The sequence below is a fragment of the Pseudophryne corroboree genome, unplaced genomic scaffold (assembly GCF_028390025.1).
Source record: "Pseudophryne corroboree isolate aPseCor3 unplaced genomic scaffold, aPseCor3.hap2 scaffold_1555, whole genome shotgun sequence".
In the NCBI taxonomy this organism is placed as follows: Eukaryota; Metazoa; Chordata; class Amphibia; order Anura; family Myobatrachidae; genus Pseudophryne; species Pseudophryne corroboree.
Window position 1 is genome coordinate 87727 of NW_026968187.1, and position 20053 is coordinate 107779.

The 20053-nt window shown below is 39.1% G+C and overlaps 9 non-coding genes and 1 pseudogene across 9 annotated transcripts; all 10 read left to right on the forward strand.

The window, feature by feature from the left end:
• The first annotated feature begins 14882 nt into the window (after positions 1-14882).
• On the forward strand, positions 14883-15046 carry LOC135000581 (U1 spliceosomal RNA). The gene has a single exon (XR_010202430.1). It is a non-coding gene; the product is annotated as a U1 spliceosomal RNA (small nuclear RNA).
• Positions 15047-15198: 152 nt separating this feature from the next.
• On the forward strand, positions 15199-15361 carry LOC135000535 (U1 spliceosomal RNA). The gene has a single exon (XR_010202392.1). It is a non-coding gene; the product is annotated as a U1 spliceosomal RNA (small nuclear RNA).
• A 674-nt stretch (positions 15362-16035) lies between these two features.
• Positions 16036-16199, forward strand: LOC135000560 (U1 spliceosomal RNA). Its single transcript, XR_010202411.1, has one exon. It is a non-coding gene; the product is annotated as a U1 spliceosomal RNA (small nuclear RNA).
• A 152-nt stretch (positions 16200-16351) lies between these two features.
• On the forward strand, positions 16352-16514 carry LOC135000613 (U1 spliceosomal RNA). The gene has a single exon (XR_010202462.1). It is a non-coding gene; the product is annotated as a U1 spliceosomal RNA (small nuclear RNA).
• Positions 16515-17188: 674 nt separating this feature from the next.
• LOC135000582 (U1 spliceosomal RNA) lies at positions 17189-17352 on the forward strand. The gene has a single exon (XR_010202431.1). It is a non-coding gene; the product is annotated as a U1 spliceosomal RNA (small nuclear RNA).
• A 152-nt stretch (positions 17353-17504) lies between these two features.
• LOC135000536 (U1 spliceosomal RNA) lies at positions 17505-17667 on the forward strand. The gene has a single exon (XR_010202393.1). It is a non-coding gene; the product is annotated as a U1 spliceosomal RNA (small nuclear RNA).
• Positions 17668-18341: 674 nt separating this feature from the next.
• On the forward strand, positions 18342-18505 carry LOC135000572 (U1 spliceosomal RNA). Its single transcript, XR_010202422.1, has one exon. It is a non-coding gene; the product is annotated as a U1 spliceosomal RNA (small nuclear RNA).
• A 152-nt stretch (positions 18506-18657) lies between these two features.
• LOC135000614 (U1 spliceosomal RNA) lies at positions 18658-18820 on the forward strand. The gene has a single exon (XR_010202463.1). It is a non-coding gene; the product is annotated as a U1 spliceosomal RNA (small nuclear RNA).
• Positions 18821-19494: 674 nt separating this feature from the next.
• Positions 19495-19658, forward strand: LOC135000604 (U1 spliceosomal RNA). The gene has a single exon (XR_010202453.1). It is a non-coding gene; the product is annotated as a U1 spliceosomal RNA (small nuclear RNA).
• Positions 19659-19810: 152 nt separating this feature from the next.
• LOC135000557 (U1 spliceosomal RNA) lies at positions 19811-19962 on the forward strand (annotated as a pseudogene).
• The last annotated feature ends 91 nt before the right edge of the window (positions 19963-20053 follow it).

Consider the following 20053-nt stretch of genomic DNA (forward strand, 5'->3'; position numbering starts at 1 on the left):
ACAGCTCTTCATTTTCTGGCTTTATTTTTATGCTAACTAATTTGTTCTCTGAAAAGTGTCCACAAAGCCAAGTATCTGATTAACATATTTGTAGGGATGGTTTTTCACCTATTACTAAATTAAACTTGCTTCATTGGAAAGGCAGCAAGATGCATCCTCATTTCAATATCTACTGAAATAATACAGGTTGACACCAGGAAACATTAACGCCACTGCATCCTTGCTGCTTTCTCATGTGGAAGTCTGTTTAATGTGAAAACAAGGTGATATCTAATTAGCACACAGGTAAGGAATTAAGAAAATCTTTATTTAAGGGTGAATATGTTTCTCACAAAATCGTTGCCCCAATGCATCATTGAAATTCAAGCTGGAAAGATGATTTTAATATATCACTTGTACATTTTGTATTGCTCTTCTGGTGACAATGTAGTTTGTTTTTGTCAATTACCATTTTAATAATAGGGTAAAGAAAATTAAGTGGATTTTTGAAAGAAAACAATACTGTCAATATACTATTAAAACAAATTAAAATGGTAAAAGTTATTGTACTTTAAGTAAAAATAAAAGCTAAAATATCAATCCCAGTTTTGGATTACTTTAATGAACAAAAAAAAATGCATATAGCAAAGGATAGTTTCAATCTGCCTACCTCTGGGTTATGGACCCAGCATGCTTCCATTGCAGTACTCTGCTGCACATGTAAGTGCAAGAGATCCTGAAGCACTCACTCATCATGCGAAAGTACCAATGTGTTTCTTCATTGGTTGCTGGAAGAAACATCTTACAAACACTCTCCAGATTATTGACTTTTTAAAGTTTTTCTAGGAAACGTTCTAGATGAATGCTTATTAGTCTTTGTCAGTATATACTTTTTGCAAAGTGTCTCTGTGGCGCAATTGGTTAGTGTGTTCAGCTATTAATCAAAAGGTTGGTGGTTCAATCACACCCAGGGACGTAATTGACCTTGTGATCAGATTTTGGTGATATTTAAGTAGACAAGTCAAAATTGCAAACCCCCTCTTATGGTGTAGGGTACCTGGCCTTCTCTGATGTAATCAGAGTTAGATTTGATTCAGTGATTTTATAAAAACAGCTAGGAAGCACAATTTAGCAGTGGGTTGCAGAGAAAAAGAAATATGCTGGCAGAAAAATCCAATTGAGTGATTAAACAGCTCTTCATTTTCTGGCTTTATTTTTATGCTAACTAATTTGTTCTCTGAAAAGTGTCCACAAAGCCAAGTATCTGATTAACATATTTGTAGTGATGGTTTTTCACCTATTACTAAATTAAACTTGCTTCATTGGAAAGGCAGCAAGATGCATCCTCATTTCAATATCTACTGAAATAATACAGGTTGACACCAGGAAACATTAACGCCACTGCATCCTTGCTGCTTTCTCATGTGGAAGTCTGTTTAATGTGAAAACAAGGTGATATCTAATTAGCACACAGGTAAGGAATTAAGAAAATCTTTATTTAAGGGTGAAGATGTTTCTCACAAAATCGTTGCCCCAATGCATCATTGAAATTCAAGCTGGAAAGATGATTTTAATATATCACTTGTACATTTTGTATTGCTCTTCTGGTGACAATGTAGTTTGTTTTTGTCAATTACCATTTTAATAATCGGGTAAAGAAAATTAATTGGATTTTTGAAAGAAAACAATACTGTCAATATACTATTAAAAAAAATTAAAATGGTAAAAGTTATTGTACTTTAAGTAAAAATAAAAGCTAAAATATCAATCCCAGTTTTGGATTACTTTAATGAACAAAAAAAAATGCATATAGCAAAGGATAGTTTCAATCTGCCTACCTCTGGGTTATGGGCCCAGCATGCTTCCAGTGCAGTACTCTGCTGCACATGTAAGTGCAAGAGATCCTGAAGCACTCACTCATCATGCGAAAGTACCAATGTGTTTCTTCATTGGTTGCTGGAAGAAACATCTTACAAAAACTCTCCAGATTATTGACTTTTTAAAGTTTTTCTAGGAAACGTTCTAGATGAATGCTTATTAGTCTTTGTCAGTATGTACTTTTTGCAAAGTGTCTCTGTGGCGCAATCGGTTAGTGTGTTCAGCTATTAATCAAAAGGTTGGTGGTTCAATCCCACCCAGGGACGTAATTGACCTTGTGATCAGATTTTGGTGATATTTAAGTAGACAAGTCAAAATTTCGAAAACCCCTGTTATGGTGTAGGGTACCTGGCCTTCTCTGATGTAATCAGAGTTAGATTTGATTCAGTGATTTTATAAAAACAGCTAGGAAGCACAATTTAGCAGTGGGTTGCAGAGAAAAAGAAATATGCTGGCAAAAAAATCCAATTGACTGATTAAACAGCTCTTCATTTTCTGGCTTTATTTTTATGCTAACAAATTTGTTCTCTGAAAAGTGTCCACAAAGCCAAGTATCTGATTAACATCTTTGTAGGGATGGTTTTTCACCTATTACTAAATTAAACTTGCTTCATTGGAAAGGCAGCAAGATGCATCCTCATTTCAATATCTACTGAAATAATACAGGTTGACACCAGGAAACATTAACGCCACTGCATCCTTGCTGCTTTCTCATGTGGAAGTCTGTTTAATGTGAAAACAAGGTGATATCTAATTAGCACACAGGTAAGGAATTAAGAAAATCTTTATTTAAGGGTGAAGATGTTTCTCACAAAATCGTTGCCCCAATGCATCATTGAAATTCAAGCTGGAAAGATGATTTTAATATATCACTTGTACATTTTGTATTGCTCTTCTGGTGACAATGTAGTTTGTATTTGTCAATTACCATTTTAATAATCGGGTAAAGAAAATTAATTGGATTTTTGAAAGAAAACAATACTGTCAATATACTATTAAAACAAATTAAAATGGTAAAAGTTATTGTACTTTAAGTAAAAATAAAAGAGCAAAAATATCAATCCCAGTTTTGGATTACTTTAATTAACAAAAAAAAAATGCATATAGCAGAGGATAGTTTCAATCTGCCTACCTCTGGGTTATGGACCCAGCATGCTTCCATTACAGTACTCTGCTGCACATGTAAGTGCAAGAGATCCTGAAGCACTCACTCATCATGGGAAAGTACCAATGTGTTTCTTCATTGGTTGATGGAAGAAACATCATACAAAAACTCTCCACATTATTGACTTTTTAAAATGTTTCTAGGAATCGTTCTAGATGAATGCTTATTAGCCTTTGTCAGTATGTACTTTTGCAAAGTGTCGCGGTGGCGCAATCAGTTAGTGTGTAAGGCTATTAACCAAAAGGTTGGTGGTTCAATCCCACCCAGGGACTTAATTGACCTTGTTATCAGATTTTGGTGATCTTTAAGTAGACAAGTCAAAATTTCAAACCCCCTGTTATGGTGTAGGGTACCTGGCCTTCTCTGATGTAATCAGAGTTAGATTTGATTCAGTGATTTTATAAAAACAGCTAGGAAGCACAATTTAGCAGTGGGTTGCAGAGAAAAAGAAAAATGCTGGCAGAAAAATCCAATTGAGTGATTAAACAGCTCTTCATTTTCTGGCTTTATTTTTATGCTAACTAATTTGTTCTCTGAAAAGTGTCCACAAAGCCAAGTATCTGATTAACATATTTGTAGGGATGGTTTTTCACCTATTACTAAATTAAACTTGCTTCATTGGAAAGGCAGCAAGATGCATCCTCATTTCAATATCTACTGAAATAATACAGGTTGACACCAGGAAACATTAACGCCACTGCATCCTTGCTGCTTTCTCATGTGGAAGTCTGTTTAATGTGAAAACAAGGTGATATCTAATTAGCACACAGGTAAGGAATTAAGAAAATCTTTATTTAAGGGTGAAGATGTTTCTCACAAAATCGTTGCCCCAATGCATCATTGAAATTCAAGCTGGAAAGATGATTTTAATATATCACTTGTACATTTTGTATTGCTCTTCTGGTGACAATGTAGTTTGTTTTTGTCAATTACCATTTTAATAATAGGGTAAAGAAAATTAAGTGGATTTTTGAAAGAAAACAATACTGTCAATATACTATTAAAACAAATTAAAATGGTAAAAGTTATTGTACTTTAAGTAAAAATAAAAGCTAAAATATCAATCCCAGTTTTGGATTACTTTAATGAACAAAAAAAAATGCATATAGCAAAGGATAGTTTCAATCTGCCTACCTCTGGGTTATGGACCCAGCATGCTTCCATTGCAGTACTCTGCTGCACATGTAAGTGCAAGAGATCCTGAAGCACTCACTCATCATGCGAAAGTACCAATGTGTTTCTTCATTGGTTGCTGGAAGAAACATCTTACAAACACTCTCCAGATTATTGACTTTTTAAAGTTTTTCTAGGAAACGTTCTAGATGAATGCTTATTAGTCTTTGTCAGTATATACTTTTTGCAAAGTGTCTCTGTGGCGCAATCGGTTAGTGTGTTCAGCTATTAATCAAAAGGTTGGTGGTTCAATCCCACCCAGGGACGTAATTGACCTTGTGATCAGATTTTGGTGATGTTTAAGTAGACAAGTCAAAATTGCAAACCCCCTCTTATGGTGTAGGGTACCTGGCCTTCTCTGATGTAATCAGAGTTAGATTTGATTCAGTGATTTTATAAAAACAGCTAGGAAGCACAATTTAGCAGTGGGTTGCAGAGAAAAAGAAATATGCTGGCAGAAAAATCCAATTGAGTGATTAAACAGCTCTTCATTTTCTGGCTTTATTTTTATGCTAACTAATTTGTTCTCTGAAAAGTGTCCACAAAGCCAAGTATCTGATTAACATATTTGTAGTGATGGTTTTTCACCTATTACTAAATTAAACTTGCTTCATTGGAAAGGCAGCAAGATGCATCCTCATTTCAATATCTACTGAAATAATACAGGTTGACACCAGGAAACATTAACGCCACTGCATCCTTGTTGCTTTCTCATGTGGAAGTCTGTTTAATGTGAAAACAAGGTGATATCTAATTAGCACACAGGTAAGGAATTAAGAAAATCTTTATTTAAGGGTGAAGATGTTTCTCACAAAATCGTTGCCCCAATGCATCATTGAAATTCAAGCTGGAAAGATGATTTTAATATATCACTTGTACATTTTGTATTGCTCTTCTGGTGACAATGTAGTTTGTTTTTGTCAATTACCATTTTAATAATCGGGTAAAGAAAATTAATTGGATTTTTGAAAGAAAACAATACTGTCAATATACTATTAAAAAAAATTAAAATGGTAAAAGTTATTGTACTTTAAGTAAAAATAAAAGCTAAAATATCAATCCCAGTTTTGGATTACTTTAATGAACAAAAAAAAATGCATATAGCAAAGGATAGTTTCAATCTGCCTACCTCTGGGTTATGGGCCCAGCATGCTTCCAGTGCAGTACTCTGCTGCACATGTAAGTGCAAGAGATCCTGAAGCACTCACTCATCATGCGAAAGTACCAATGTGTTTCTTCATTGGTTGCTGGAAGAAACATCTTACAAAAACTCTCCAGATTATTGACTTTTTAAAGTTTTTCTAGGAAACGTTCTAGATGAATGCTTATTAGTCTTTGTCAGTATGTACTTTTTGCAAAGTGTCTCTGTGGCGCAATCGGTTAGTGTGTTCAGCTATTAATCAAAAGGTTGGTGGTTCAATCCCACCCAGGGACGTAATTGACCTTGTGATCAGATTTTGGTGATATTTAAGTAGACAAGTCAAAATTTCGAAAACCCCTGTTATGGTGTAGGGTACCTGGCCTTCTCTGATGTAATCAGAGTTAGATTTGATTCAGTGATTTTATAAAAACAGCTAGGAAGCACAATTTAGCAGTGGGTTGCAGAGAAAAAGAAATATGCTGGCAAAAAAATCCAATTGACTGATTAAACAGCTCTTCATTTTCTGGCTTTATTTTTATGCTAACAAATTTGTTCTCTGAAAAGTGTCCACAAAGCCAAGTATCTGATTAACATCTTTGTAGGGATGGTTTTTCACCTATTACTAAATTAAACTTGCTTCATTGGAAAGGCAGCAAGATGCATCCTCATTTCAATATCTACTGAAATAATACAGGTTGACACCAGGAAACATTAACGCCACTGCATCCTTGCTGCTTTCTCATGTGGAAGTCTGTTTAATGTGAAAACAAGGTGATATCTAATTAGCACACAGGTAAGGAATTAAGAAAATCTTTATTTAAGGGTGAAGATGTTTCTCACAAAATCGTTGCCCCAATGCATCATTGAAATTCAAGCTGGAAAGATGATTTTAATATATCACTTGTACATTTTGTATTGCTCTTCTGGTGACAATGTAGTTTGCTTTTGTCAATTACCATTTTAATAATTGGGTAAAGAAAATTAATTGGATTTTTGAAAGAAAACAATACTGTCAATATACTATTAAAACAAATTAAAATGGTAAAAGTTATTGTACTTTAAGTAAAAATAAAAGAGCAAAAATATCAATCCCAGTTTTGGATTACTTTAATTAACAAAAAAAAAAATGCATATAGCAGAGGATAGTTTCAATCTGCCTACCTCTGGGTTATGGACCCAGCATGCTTCCATTACAGTACTCTGCTGCACATGTAAGTGCAAGAGATCCTCAAGCACTCACTCATCATGGGAAAGTACCAATGTGTTTCTTCATTGGTTGCTGGAAGAAACATCTTACAAAAACTCTCCAGATTAATGACTTTTTAAAGTTTTTCTAGGAAACGTTCTAGATGAATGCTTATTAGTCTTTGTCAGTATGGACTTTTTGCAAAGTGTCTCTGTGGCGCAATCGGTTAGTGTGTTCAGCTATTAGTCAAAAGGTTGGTGGTTCAATCCCACCCAGGGACGTAATTGACCTTGTGATCAGATTTTGGTGATATTTAAGTAGACAAGTCAAAATTGCAAACCCCCTCTTATGGTGTAGGGTACCTGGCCTTCTCTGATGTAATCAGAGTTAGATTTGATTAAGTGATTTTATAAAAAATCAGCTAGGAAGCACAATTTAGCAGTGGGTTGCAGAGAAAAAGAAAAATGCTGGCAGAAAAATCCAATTGAGTGATTAAACAGCTCTTCATTTTCTGGCTTTATTTTTATGATAACAAATTTGTTCTCTGAAAAGTGTCCACAAAGCCAAGTATCTGATTAACATCTTTGTAGGGATGGTTTTTCACCTATTACTAAATTAAACTTGCTTCATTGGAAAGGCAGCAAGATGCATCCTCATTTCAATATCTACGGAAATAATACAGGTTGACACCAGGAAACATTAACGCCACTGCATCTTTGCTGTTTTCTCATGTGGAAGTCTGTTTAATGTGAAAACAAGGTGATATCTAATTAGCACACAGGTAAGGAATTAAGAAAATCTTTATTTAAGGGTGAAGATGTTTCTCACAAAATCGTTGCCCCAATGCATCATTGAAATTCAAGCTGGAAAGATGATTTTAATATATCACTTGTACATTTTGTATTGCTCTTCTGGTGACAATGTAGTTTGTTTTTGTCAATTACCATTTTAATAATCGGGTAAAGAAAATTAATTGGATTTTTGAAAGAAAACAATACTGTCAATATACTATTAAAACAAATTAAAATGGTAAAAGTTATTGTACTTTAAGTAAAAATAAAAGAGCAAAAATATCAATCCCAGTTTTGGATTACTTTAATTAACAAAAAAAATGCATATAGCAGAGGATAGTTTCAATCTGCCTACCTCTGGGTTATGGACCCAGCATGCTTCCATTACAGTACTCTGCTGCACATGTAAGTGCAAGAGATCCTGAAGCACTCACTCATAATGGGAAAGTACCAATGTGTTTCTTCATTGGTTGATGGAAGAAACATCTTACAAAAACTCTCCACATTATTGACTTTTTAAAATGTTTCTAGGAATCGTTCTAGATGAATGCTTATTAGCCTTTGTCAGTATATAGTTTTGCAAAGTGTCGCTGTGGCGCAATCAGTTAGTGTGTAAGGCTATTAACAAAAAGGTTGGTGGTTCAATCCCACCCAGGGACTTAATTGACCTTGTTATCAGATTTTGGTGATCTTTAAGTAGACAAGTCAAAATTTCAAACCCCCTGTTATGGTGTAGGGTACCTGGCCTTCTCTGATGTAATCAGAGTTAGATTTGATTCAGTGATTTTATAAAAACAGCTAGGAAGCACAATTTAGCAGTGGGTTGCAGAGAAAAAGAAATATGCTGGCAGAAAAATCCAATTGAGTGATTAAACAGCTCTTCATTTTCTGGCTTTATTTTTATGCTAACTAATTTGTTCTCTGAAAAGTGTCCACAAAGCCAAGTATCTGATTAACATATTTGTAGTGATGGTTTTTCACCTATTACTAAATTAAACTTGCTTCATTGGAAAGGCAGCAAGATGCATCCTCATTTCAATATCTACTGAAATAATACAGGTTGACACCAGGAAACATTAACGCCACTGCATCCTTGCTGCTTTCTCATGTGGAAGTCTGTTTAATGTGAAAACAAGGTGATATCTAATTAGCACACAGGTAAGGAATTAAGAAAATCTTTATTTAAGGGTGAAGATGTTTCTCACAAAATCGTTGCCCCAATGCATCATTTAAATTCAAGCTGGAAAGATGATTTTAATATATCACTTGTACATTTTGTATTGCTCTTCTGGTGACAATGTAGTTTGTTTTTGTCAATTACCATTTTAATAATCGGGTAAAGAAAATTAATTGGATTTTTGAAAGAAAACAATACTGTCAATATACTATTAAAACAAATTAAAATGGTAAAAGTTATTGTACTTTAAGTAAAAATAAAAGCTAAAATATCAATCCCAGTTTTGGATTACTTTAATGAACAAAAAAAAAATGCATATAGCAAAGGATAGTTTCAATCTGCCTACCTCTGGGTTATGGGCCCAGCATGCTTCCAGTGCAGTACTCTGCTGCACATGTAAGTGCAAGAGATCCTGAAGCACTCACTCATCATGCGAAAGTACCAATGTGTTTCTTCATTGGTTGCTGGAAGAAACATCTTACAAAAACTCTCCAGATTATTGACTTTTTAAAGTTTTTCTAGGAAACGTTCTAGATGAATGCTTATTAGTCTTTGTCAGTATGTACTTTTTGCAAAGTGTCTCTGTGGCGCAATCGGTTAGTGTGTTCAGCTATTAATCAAAAGGTTGGTGGTTCAATCCCACCCAGGGACGTAATTGACCTTGTGATCAGATTTTGGTGATATTTAAGTAGACAAGTCAAAATTTCGAAAACCCCTGTTATGGTGTAGGGTACCTGGCCTTCTCTGATGTAATCAGAGTTAGATTTGATTCAGTGATTTTATAAAAACAGCTAGGAAGCACAATTTAGCAGTGGGTTGCAGAGAAAAAGAAATATGCTGGCAAAAAAATCCAATTGACTGATTAAACAGCTCTTCATTTTCTGGCTTTATTTTTATGCTAACAAATTTGTTCTCTGAAAAGTGTCCACAAAGCCAAGTATCTGATTAACATCTTTGTAGGGATGGTTTTTCACCTATTACTAAATTAAACTTGCTTCATTGGAAAGGCAGCAAGATGCATCCTCATTTCAATATCTACTGAAATAATACAGGTTGACACCAGGAAACATTAACGCCACTGCATCCTTGCTGCTTTCTCATGTGGAAGTCTGTTTAATGTGAAAACAAGGTGATATCTAATTAGCACACAGGTAAGGAATTAAGAAAATCTTTATTTAAGGGTGAAGATGTTTCTCACAAAATCGTTGCCCCAATGCATCATTGAAATTCAAGCTGGAAAGATGATTTTAATATATCACTTGTACATTTTGTATTGCTCTTCTGGTGACAATGTAGTTTGTTTTTGTCAATTACCATTTTAATAATCGGGTAAAGAAAATTAATTGGATTTTTGAAAGAAAACAATACTGTCAATATACTATTAAAACAAATTAAAATGGTAAAAGTTATTGTACTTTAAGTAAAAATAAAAGCTAAAATATCAATCCCAGTTTTGGATTACTTTAATGAACAAAAAAAAAATGCATATAGCAAAGGATAGTTTCAATCTGCCTACCTCTGGGTTATGGGCCCAGCATGCTTCCAGTGAAGTACTCTGCTGCACATGTAAGTGCAAGAGATCCTGAAGCACTCACTCATCATGCGAAAGTACCAATGTGTTTCTTCATTGGTTGCTGGAAGAAACATCTTACAAAAACTCTCCAGATTATTGACTTTTTAAAGTTTTTCTAGGAAACGTTCTAGATGAATGCTTATTAGTCTTTGTCAGTATGTACTTTTTGCAAAGTGTCTCTGTGGCGCAATCGGTTAGTGTGTTCAGCTATTAATCAAAAGGTTGGTGGTTCAATCCCACCCAGGGATGTAATTGACCTTGTGATCAGATTTTGGTGATATTTAAGTAGACAAGTCAAAATTTCGAAAACCCCTGTTATGGTGTAGGGTACCTGGCCTTCTCTGATGTAATCAGAGTTAGATTTGATTCAGTGATTTTATAAAAACAGCTAGGAAGCACAATTTAGCAGTGGGTTGCAGAGAAAAAGAAATAAGCTGGCAAAAAAATCCAATTGACTGATTAAACAGCTCTTCATTTTCTGGCTTTATTTTTATGCTAACAAATTTGTTCTCTGAAAAGTGTCCACAAAGCCAAGTATCTGATTAACATCTTTGTAGGGATGGTTTTTCACCTATTACTAAATTAAACTTGCTTCATTGGAAAGGCAGCAAGATGCATCCTCATTTCAATATCTACTGAAATAATACAGGTTGACACCAGGAAACATTAACGCCACTGCATCCTTGCTGCTTTCTCATGTGGAAGTCTGTTTAATGTGAAAACAAGGTGATATCTAATTAGCACACAGGTAAGGAATTAAGAAAATCTTTATTTAAGGGTGAAGATGTTTCTCACAAAATCGTTGCCCCAATGCATCATTGAAATTCAAGCTGGAAAGATGATTTTAATATATCACTTGTACATTTTGTATTGCTCTTCTGGTGACAATGTAGTTTGCTTTTGTCAATAACCATTTTAATAATCGGGTAAAGAAAATTAATTGGATTTTTGAAAGAAAACAATACTGTCAATATACTATTAAAACAAATTAAAATGGTAAAAGTTATTGTACTTTAAGTAAAAATAAAAGAGCAAAAATATCAATCCCAGTTTTGGATTACTTTAATTAACAAAAAAAAATGCATATAGCAGAGGATAGTTTTAATCTGCCTACCTCTGGGTTATGGACCCAGCATGCTTCCATTACAGTACTCTGCTGCACATGTAAGTGCAAGAGATCCTGAAGCACTCACTCATCATGGGAAAGTACCAATGTGTTTCTTCATTGGTTGATGGAAGAAACATCATACAAAAACTCTCCACATTATTGACTTTTTAAAATGTTTCTAGGAATCGTTCTAGATGAATGCTTATTAGCCTTTGTCAGTATGTACTTTTGCAAAGTGTCGCGGTGGCGCAATCAGTTAGTGTGTAAGGCTATTAACCAAAAGGTTGGTGGTTCAATCCCACCCAGGGACTTAATTGACCTTGTTATCAGATTTTGGTGATCTTTAAGTAGACAAGTCAAAATTTCAAACCCCCTGTTATGGTGTAGGGTACCTGGCCTTCTCTGATGTAATCAGAGTTAGATTTGATTCAGTGATTTTATAAAAACAGCTAGGAAGCACAATTTAGCAGTGGGTTGCAGAGAAAAAGAAAAATGCTGGCAGAAAAATCCAATTGAGTGATTAAACAGCTCTTCATTTTCTGGCTTTATTTTTATGCTAACTAATTTGTTCTCTGAAAAGTGTCCACAAAGCCAAGTATCTGATTAACATATTTGTAGGGATGGTTTTTCACCTATTACTAAATTAAACTTGCTTCATTGGAAAGGCAGCAAGATGCATCCTCATTTCAATATCTACTGAAATAATACAGGTTGACACCAGGAAACATTAACGCCACTGCATCCTTGCTGCTTTCTCATGTGGAAGTCTGTTTAATGTGAAAACAAGGTGATATCTAATTAGCACACAGGTAAAGAATTAAGAAAATCTTTATTTAAGGGTGAAGATGTTTCTCACAAAATCGTTGCCCCAATGCATCATTGAAATTCAAGCTGGAAAGATGATTTTAATATATCACTTGTACATTTTGTATTGCTCTTCTGGTGACAATGTAGTTTGTTTTTGTCAATTACCATTTTAATAATAGGGTAAAGAAAATTAAGTGGATTTTTGAAAGAAAACAATACTGTCAATATACTATTAAAACAAATTAAAATGGTAAAAGTTATTGTACTTTAAGTAAAAATAAAAGCTAAAATATCAATCCCAGTTTTGGATTACTTTAATGAACAAAAAAAAATGCATATAGCAAAGGATAGTTTCAATCTGCCTACCTCTGGGTTATGGACCCAGCATGCTTCCATTGCAGTACTCTGCTGCACATGTAAGTGCAAGAGATCCTGAAGCACTCACTCATCATGCGAAAGTACCAATGTGTTTCTTCATTGGTTGCTGGAAGAAACATCTTACAAACACTCTCCAGATTATTGACTTTTTAAAGTTTTTCTAGGAAACGTTCTAGATGAATGCTTATTAGTCTTTGTCAGTATATACTTTTCGCAAAGTGTCTCTGTGGCGCAATCGGTTAGTGTGTGCAGCTATTAATCAAAAGGTTGGTGGTTCAATCCCACCCAGGGACGTAATTGACCTTGTGATCAGATTTTGGTGATATTTAAGTAGACAAGTCAAAATTGCAAACCCCCTCTTATGGTGTAGGGTACCTGGCCTTCTCTGATGTAATCAGAGTTAGATTTGATTCAGTGATGTTATAAAAACAGCTAGGAAGCACAATTTAGCAGTGGGTTGCAGAGAAAAAGAAATATGCTGGCAGAAAAATCCAATTGAATGATTAAACAGCTCTTCATTTTCTGGCTTTATTTTTATGCTAACTAATTTGTTCTCTGAAAAGTGTCCACAAAGCCAAGTATCTGATTAACATATTTGTAGTGATGGTTTTTCACCTATTACTAAATTAAACTTGCTTCATTGGAAAGGCAGCAAGATGCATCCTCATTTCAATATCTACTGAAATAATACAGGTTGACACCAGGAAACATTAACGCCACTGCATCCTTGCTGCTTTCTCATGTGGAAGTCTGTTTAATGTGAAAACAAGGTGATATCTAATTAGCACACAGGTAAGGAATTAAGAAAATCTTTATTTAAGGGTGAAGATGTTTCTCACAAAATCGTTGCCCCAATGCATCATTGAAATTCAAGCTGAAAAGATGATTTTAATATATCACTTGTACATTTTGTATTGCTCTTCTGGTGACAATGTAGTTTGTTTTTGTCAATTACCATTTTAATAATCGGGTAAAGAAAATTAATTGGATTTTTGAAAGAAAACAATACTGTCAATATACTATTAAAAAAAATTAAAATGGTAAAAGTTATTGTACTTTAAGTAAAAATAAAAGCTAAAATATCAATCCCAGTTTTGGATTACTTTAATGAACAAAAAAAAAATGCATATAGCAAAGGATAGTTTCAATCTGCCTACCTCTGGGTTATGGGCCCAGCATGCTTCCAGTGCAGTACTCTGCTGCACATGTAAGTGCAAGAGATCCTGAAGCACTCACTCATCATGCGAAAGTACCAATGTGTTTCTTCATTGGTTGCTGGAAGAAACATCTTACAAAAACTCTCCAGATTATTGACTTTTTAAAGTTTTTCTAGGAAACGTTCTAGATGAATGCTTATTAGTCTTTGTCAGTATGTACTTTTTGCAAAGTGTCTCTGTGGCGCAATCGGTTAGTGTGTTCAGCTATTAATCAAAAGGTTGGTGGTTCAATCCCACCCAGGGACGTAATTGACCTTGTGATCAGATTTTGGTGATATTTAAGTAGACAAGTCAAAATTTCGAAAACCCCTGTTATGGTGTAGGGTACCTGGCCTTCTCTGATGTAATCAGAGTTAGATTTGATTCAGTGATTTTATAAAAACAGCTAGGAAGCACAATTTAGCAGTGGGTTGCAGAGAAAAAAGAAATATGCTGGCAAAAAAATCCAATTGACTGATTAAACAGCTCTTCATTTTCTGGCTTTATTTTTATGCTAACATGAAGGTGCTTCTCCCAGGGCAAGGCTCACCCATTGCACTCTGGGTGTGCTGCCCCTGCGATTTCCCCAAATGTGGGAAACTTGACTGCATAATTTGTGTTTCCCCTGGTCGGCTCTCGTATAATTCAGATCTCTTTGTCTCAGGTCTCTCCTCTCTCCAGCCTAGTTTGCTGTCTGTTTCCACTTCTCTTTTCTTCAGCCGCTCCCTTCTATACCCTTGTGCACTATCCTGACTTCTCCTCCAGTCTGCTTACTTTGTGCCTTCCAATGCACAATGCAAACTACAGGAAGTGCTGCAGGGCCCACACCCTTTTACTTGCCTTACAGAGCAGCTCTGGAGCTGTTACAGTGCCCAGCTGCTGCAAGAAATCAGCTTGAATGCTTCAGGGGATGGGGCATGGCCAACATGAGCCCCACACCAAAGGAGGGTGGAGGTGTTTAATGCGAACTAGGGGTCATCCAAGCACCGCAAAAGGCCGCCATGCCCTGCACGCCCATTTTCTCTTTTCATATGCAGATGAGGGTTGAAGCCAACTTTGACCCACTGCTTGGATGACATCACCGTATGCAAATCCGTCTTCTGCAGAACTTCCCCCAGGAATGCTTGCACTAGTTGTTGCATTTGGTTTGTTGTTTGGGGGTGCTTCAGTATTAGGCAGCCTTCTGCCCTCCCATGTTCATCTGAAAATATGTGTTCTCCCTGCAGTTGTTGTCCCCAGATGAGAGTTCCCTTGTGCTGCCTCAGTTGAATCTCCTTTACTTGACAGAGATGTGCATGAGCAGCGGCCCTCCCCAGCCCTATTCCAAATCATACTTATTTTGCATAGGAGATACCATGGTCATGAAGATTGTTCTCCCAGGGTGAGGTTCATTCATTGCATTTTGGGTATGCTGACCCCTGTGATTTCCCCAAATGTGGGAAACTTGACTGCATTATTTGTGGTAGTGGGGGACTGTGTTTGTGCTTTCCTCTGGTCAGCTCTGGTAAAAGTCAGATTTCTTTGTCTCAGATTTTCCTCTAGCCTTGTTCTTCTTTCGAGAGTTCCCTTGTGCTGCCTCAGTTGGATCTCCTTCACTTTACAGGGGGGTACCCGAGCAGCGACCCTCCCCAGCTCTAGCCCAACTCCTACTTACCTGCCAGGTGAGATACTATGATCATGAAGGTGCTTCTCCCAGGGCAAGGCTCACCCATTGTACTCTGGGTGTGCTGCTCCTGCGATTTCCCCAAATGTGGGAAACTTGACTGCATAATTTGTGTTTCCCTTGGTCGGCTCTCGTATAATTCAGATCTCTTTGTCTCAGGTCTCTCTCCAGCCTAGTTTGCTGTCTGTTTCCACTTCTCTTTTCTTCAGCCGCTCCCTTCTATACCCTTGTGCACTATCCTGACTTCTCCTCCCGTCTGCTTACTTTGTGCCTTCCAATGCACAATGCAAACTACAGGTAGTGCTTCAGGGCCCACACCCTTTTACTTGCCTTACAGAGCAGCTCTGGAGCTGTTACAGTGCCCAGCTGCTGCAAGAAATCAGCTTGAATGCTTCAGGGGATGGGGCATGGCCAACATGAGCCCCACACCAAAGGAGGGTGGGGGTGTTTAATGCGAACTAGGGGTCATCCAAGCACTGCAAAAGGCCGCCATGCCCTGCATGCCCCTTTTCTCTTTTCATATGCAGATGAGGGTTCCAGTCAACTTTGGCCCACTGCTTGGATAACATCACCATATGCAAATCCGTCTGCTGCAGACCTTCCCCCAGGAGTGCTTGTACTAGTTGTTGCATATGGTTTGATATTTGATGGTGCTTCAGTATTAGGCAGCCTTCCGCCCTCCCATGTTCATCTGAAAAGATGTGGTCTCCCTGCAGTTGTTGTCCCCAGATGAGAGTTCCCTTGTGCTGCCTCAGTTGAATCTCCTTTGCTTGACAGAGATGTGCCTGAGCAGCGGCCCTCACCAGCCCTATCCCAAATCATACTTATTTTGCATAGGAGATACCATGGTCATGAAGATTGTTCTCCCAGGGTGAGGTTCATTCATTGCATTCTGGGTATGCTGACCCCTGTGATTTTCCCAAATGTGGGAAACTCGACTGCATTATTTGTGGTAGTGGGGGACTGTGTTTGTGCTTTCCTCTGGTCAGCTCTGGTAAAAGTCAGATTTCTTTGTCTCAGATCTTCCTCTAGCCTTGTTCTTCTTTCGAGAGTTCCCTGGTGCTGCCTCAGTTGGATCTCCTTCACTTCACAGGGGGGAACCCGAGCAGCGACCCTCCCCAGCTCTAGCCCAACTCCTACTTACCTGCCAGGTGAGATACTATGATCATGAAGGTGCTTCTCCCAGGGCAAGGCTCACCCATTGCACTCTGGGTGTGCTGCCCCTGCGATTTCCCCAAATGTGGGAAACTTGACTGCATAATTTGTGTTTCCCCTGGTCGGCTCTCGTATAATTCAGATCTCTTTGTCTCAGGTCTCTCTCCAGCCTAGTTTGCTGTCTGTTTCCACTTCTCTTTTCTTCAGCCGCTCCCTTCTATACCCTTGTGCACTATCCTGACTTCTCCTCCCGTCTGCTTACTTTGTGCCTTCCAATGCACAATGCGAACTACAGGTAGTGCTGCAGGGCCCACACCCTTTTACTTGCCTTACAGAGCAGCTCTGGAGCTGTTACAGTGCCCAGCTGCTGCAAGAAATCAGCTTGAATGCTTCAGGGGCTGGGGCATAGCCAACATGAGCCCCACACCAAAGGAGGGTGGAGGTGTTTAATGCAAACTAGGGGTCAGCCAAGCGCCGCAAAAGGCCACCATGCCCTGCACGCCCCTTTTCTCTTTTCATATGCAGACGAGGGTTGAAGCCAACTTTGACCCACTGCTTGGATGACATAACCATATGCAAATCCATCTGCGGCAGGCCTTCCCCCAGGAATGCTTGCACTAGTTGTTGCATTTGGTTTGTTGTTTGGGGGTGCTTCAGTATTAGGCAGCCTTCTGCCCTCCCATGTTCATCTGAAAATATATGTTCTCCCTGCAGTTGTTGTCCCAAGATGAGAGTTCCCTTGTGCTGCCTCAGTTGAATCTCCTTTACTTGACAGAGATGTGCATGAGCAGCGGCCCTCCCCAGCCCTATTCCAAATCATACTTATTTTGCATAGGAGATACCATGGTCATGAAGATTGTTCTCCCAGGGTGAGGTTCATTCATTGCATTTTGGGTATGCTGACCCCTGTGATTTCCCCAAATGTGGGAAACTTGACTGCATTATTTGTGGTAGTGGGGGACTGTGTTTGTGCTTTCCTCTGGTCAGCTCTGGTAAAAGTCAGATTTCTTTGTCTCAGATTTTCCTCTAGCCTTGTTCTTCTTTCGAGAGTTCCCTTGTGCTGCCTCAGTTGGATCTCCTTCACTTTACAGGGGGGTACCCGAGCAGCGACCCTCCCCAGCTCTAGCCCAACTCCTACTTACCTGCCAGGTGAGATACTATGATCATGAAGGTGCTTCTCCCAGGGCAAGGCTCACCCATTGTACTCTGGGTGTGCTGCTCCTGCGATTTCCCCAAATGTGGGAAACTTGACTGCATAATTTGTGTTTCCCTTGGTCGGCTCTCGTATAATTCAGATCTCTTTGTCTCAGGTCTCTCTCCAGCCTAGTTTGCTGTCTGTTTCCACTTCTCTTTTCTTCAGCCGCTCCCTTCTATACCCTTGTGCACTATCCTGACTTCTCCTCCCGTCTGCTTACTTTGTGCCTTCCAATGCACAATGCAAACTACAGGTAGTGCTTCAGGGCCCACACCCTTTTACTTGCCTTACAGAGCAGCTCTGGAGCTGTTACAGTGCCCAGCTGCTGCAAGAAATCAGCTTGAATGCTTCAGGGGATGGGGCATGGCCAACATGAGCCCCACACCAAAGGAGGGTGGGGGTGTTTAATGCGAACTAGGGGTCATCCAAGCACTGCAAAAGGCCGCCATGCCCTGCATGCCCCTTTTCTCTTTTCATATGCAGATGAGGGTTCCAGTCAACTTTGGCCCACTGCTTGGATAACATCACCATATGCAAATCCGTCTGCTGCAGACCTTCCCCCAGGAGTGCTTGTACTAGTTGTTGCATATGGTTTGATATTTGATGGTGCTTCAGTATTAGGCAGCCTTCCGCCCTCCCATGTTCATCTGAAAAGATGTGGTCTCCCTGCAGTTGTTGTCCCCAGATGAGAGTTCCCTTGTGCTGCCTCAGTTGAATCTCCTTTGCTTGACAGAGATGTGCCTGAGCAGCGGCCCTCACCAGCCCTATCCCAAATCATACTTATTTTGCATAGGAGATACCATGGTCATGAAGATTGTTCTCCCAGGGTGAGGTTCATTCATTGCATTCTGGGTATGCTGACCCCTGTGATTTTCCCAAATGTGGGAAACTCGACTGCATTATTTGTGGTAGTGGGGGACTGTGTTTGTGCTTTCCTCTGGTCAGCTCTGGTAAAAGTCAGATTTCTTTGTCTCAGATCTTCCTCTAGCCTTGTTCTTCTTTCGAGAGTTCCCTGGTGCTGCCTCAGTTGGATCTCCTTCACTTCACAGGGGGGAACCCGAGCAGCGACCCTCCCCAGCTCTAGCCCAACTCCTACTTACCTGCCAGGTGAGATACTATGATCATGAAGGTGCTTCTCCCAGGGCAAGGCTCACCCATTGCACTCTGGGTGTGCTGCCCCTGCGATTTCCCCAAATGTGGGAAACTTGACTGCATAATTTGTGTTTCCCCTGGTCGGCTCTCGTATAATTCAGATCTCTTTGTCTCAGGTCTCTCTCCAGCCTAGTTTGCTGTCTGTTTCCACTTCTCTTTTCTTCAGCCGCTCCCTTCTATACCCTTGTGCACTATCCTGACTTCTCCTCCCGTCTGCTTACTTTGTGCCTTCCAATGCACAATGCGAACTACAGGTAGTGCTGCAGGGCCCACACCCTTTTACTTGCCTTACAGAGCAGCTCTGGAGCTGTTACAGTGCCCAGCTGCTGCAAGAAATCAGCTTGAATGCTTCAGGGGCTGGGGCATAGCCAACATGAGCCCCACACCAAAGGAGGGTGGAGGTGTTTAATGCAAACTAGGGGTCAGCCAAGCGCCGCAAAAGGCCACCATGCCCTGCACGCCCCTTTTCTCTTTTCATATGCAGACGAGGGTTGAAGCCAACTTTGACCCACTGCTTGGATGACATAACCATATGCAAATCCATCTGCGGCAGGCCTTCCCCCAGGAATGCTTGCACTAGTTGTTGCATTTGGTTTGTTGTTTGGGGGTGCTTCAGTATTAGGCAGCCTTCTGCCCTCCCATGTTCATCTGAAAATATATGTTCTCCCTGCAGTTGTTGTCCCAAGATGAGAGTTCCCTTGTGCTGCCTCAGTTGAATCTCCTTTACTTGACAGAGATGTGCATGAGCAGCGGCCCTCCCCAGCCCTATTCCAAATCATACTTATTTTGCATAGGAGATACCATGGTCATGAAGATTTTTCTCCCAGGGTGAGGTTCATTCATTGCATTTTGGGTATGCTGACCCCTGTGATTTCCCCAAATGTCGGAAACTTGACTGCATTATTTGTGGTAGTGGGAGACTGTGTTTGTGCTTTCCTCTGGTCAGCTCTGGTAAAAGTCAGATTTCTTTGTCTCAGATTTTCCTTTAGCCTTGTTCTTCTTTCGAGAGTTCCCTTGTGCTGCCTCAGTTGGATCTCCTTCACTTTACAGGGGGGTACCCGAGCAGCGACCCTCCCCAGCTCTAGCCCAACTCCTACTTACCTGCCAGGTGAGATACTATGATCATGAAGGTGCTTCTCCCAGGGCAAGGCTCACCCATTGTACTCTGGGTGTGATGCTCCTGCGATTTCCCCAAATGTGGGAATCTTGACTGCATAATTTGTGTTTCCCCTGGTCGGCTCACGTATAATTCAGATCTCTTTGTCTCAGGTCTCTCTCCAGCCTAGTTTGCTGTCTGTTTCCACTTCTCTTTTCTTCAGCCGCTCCCTTCTATACC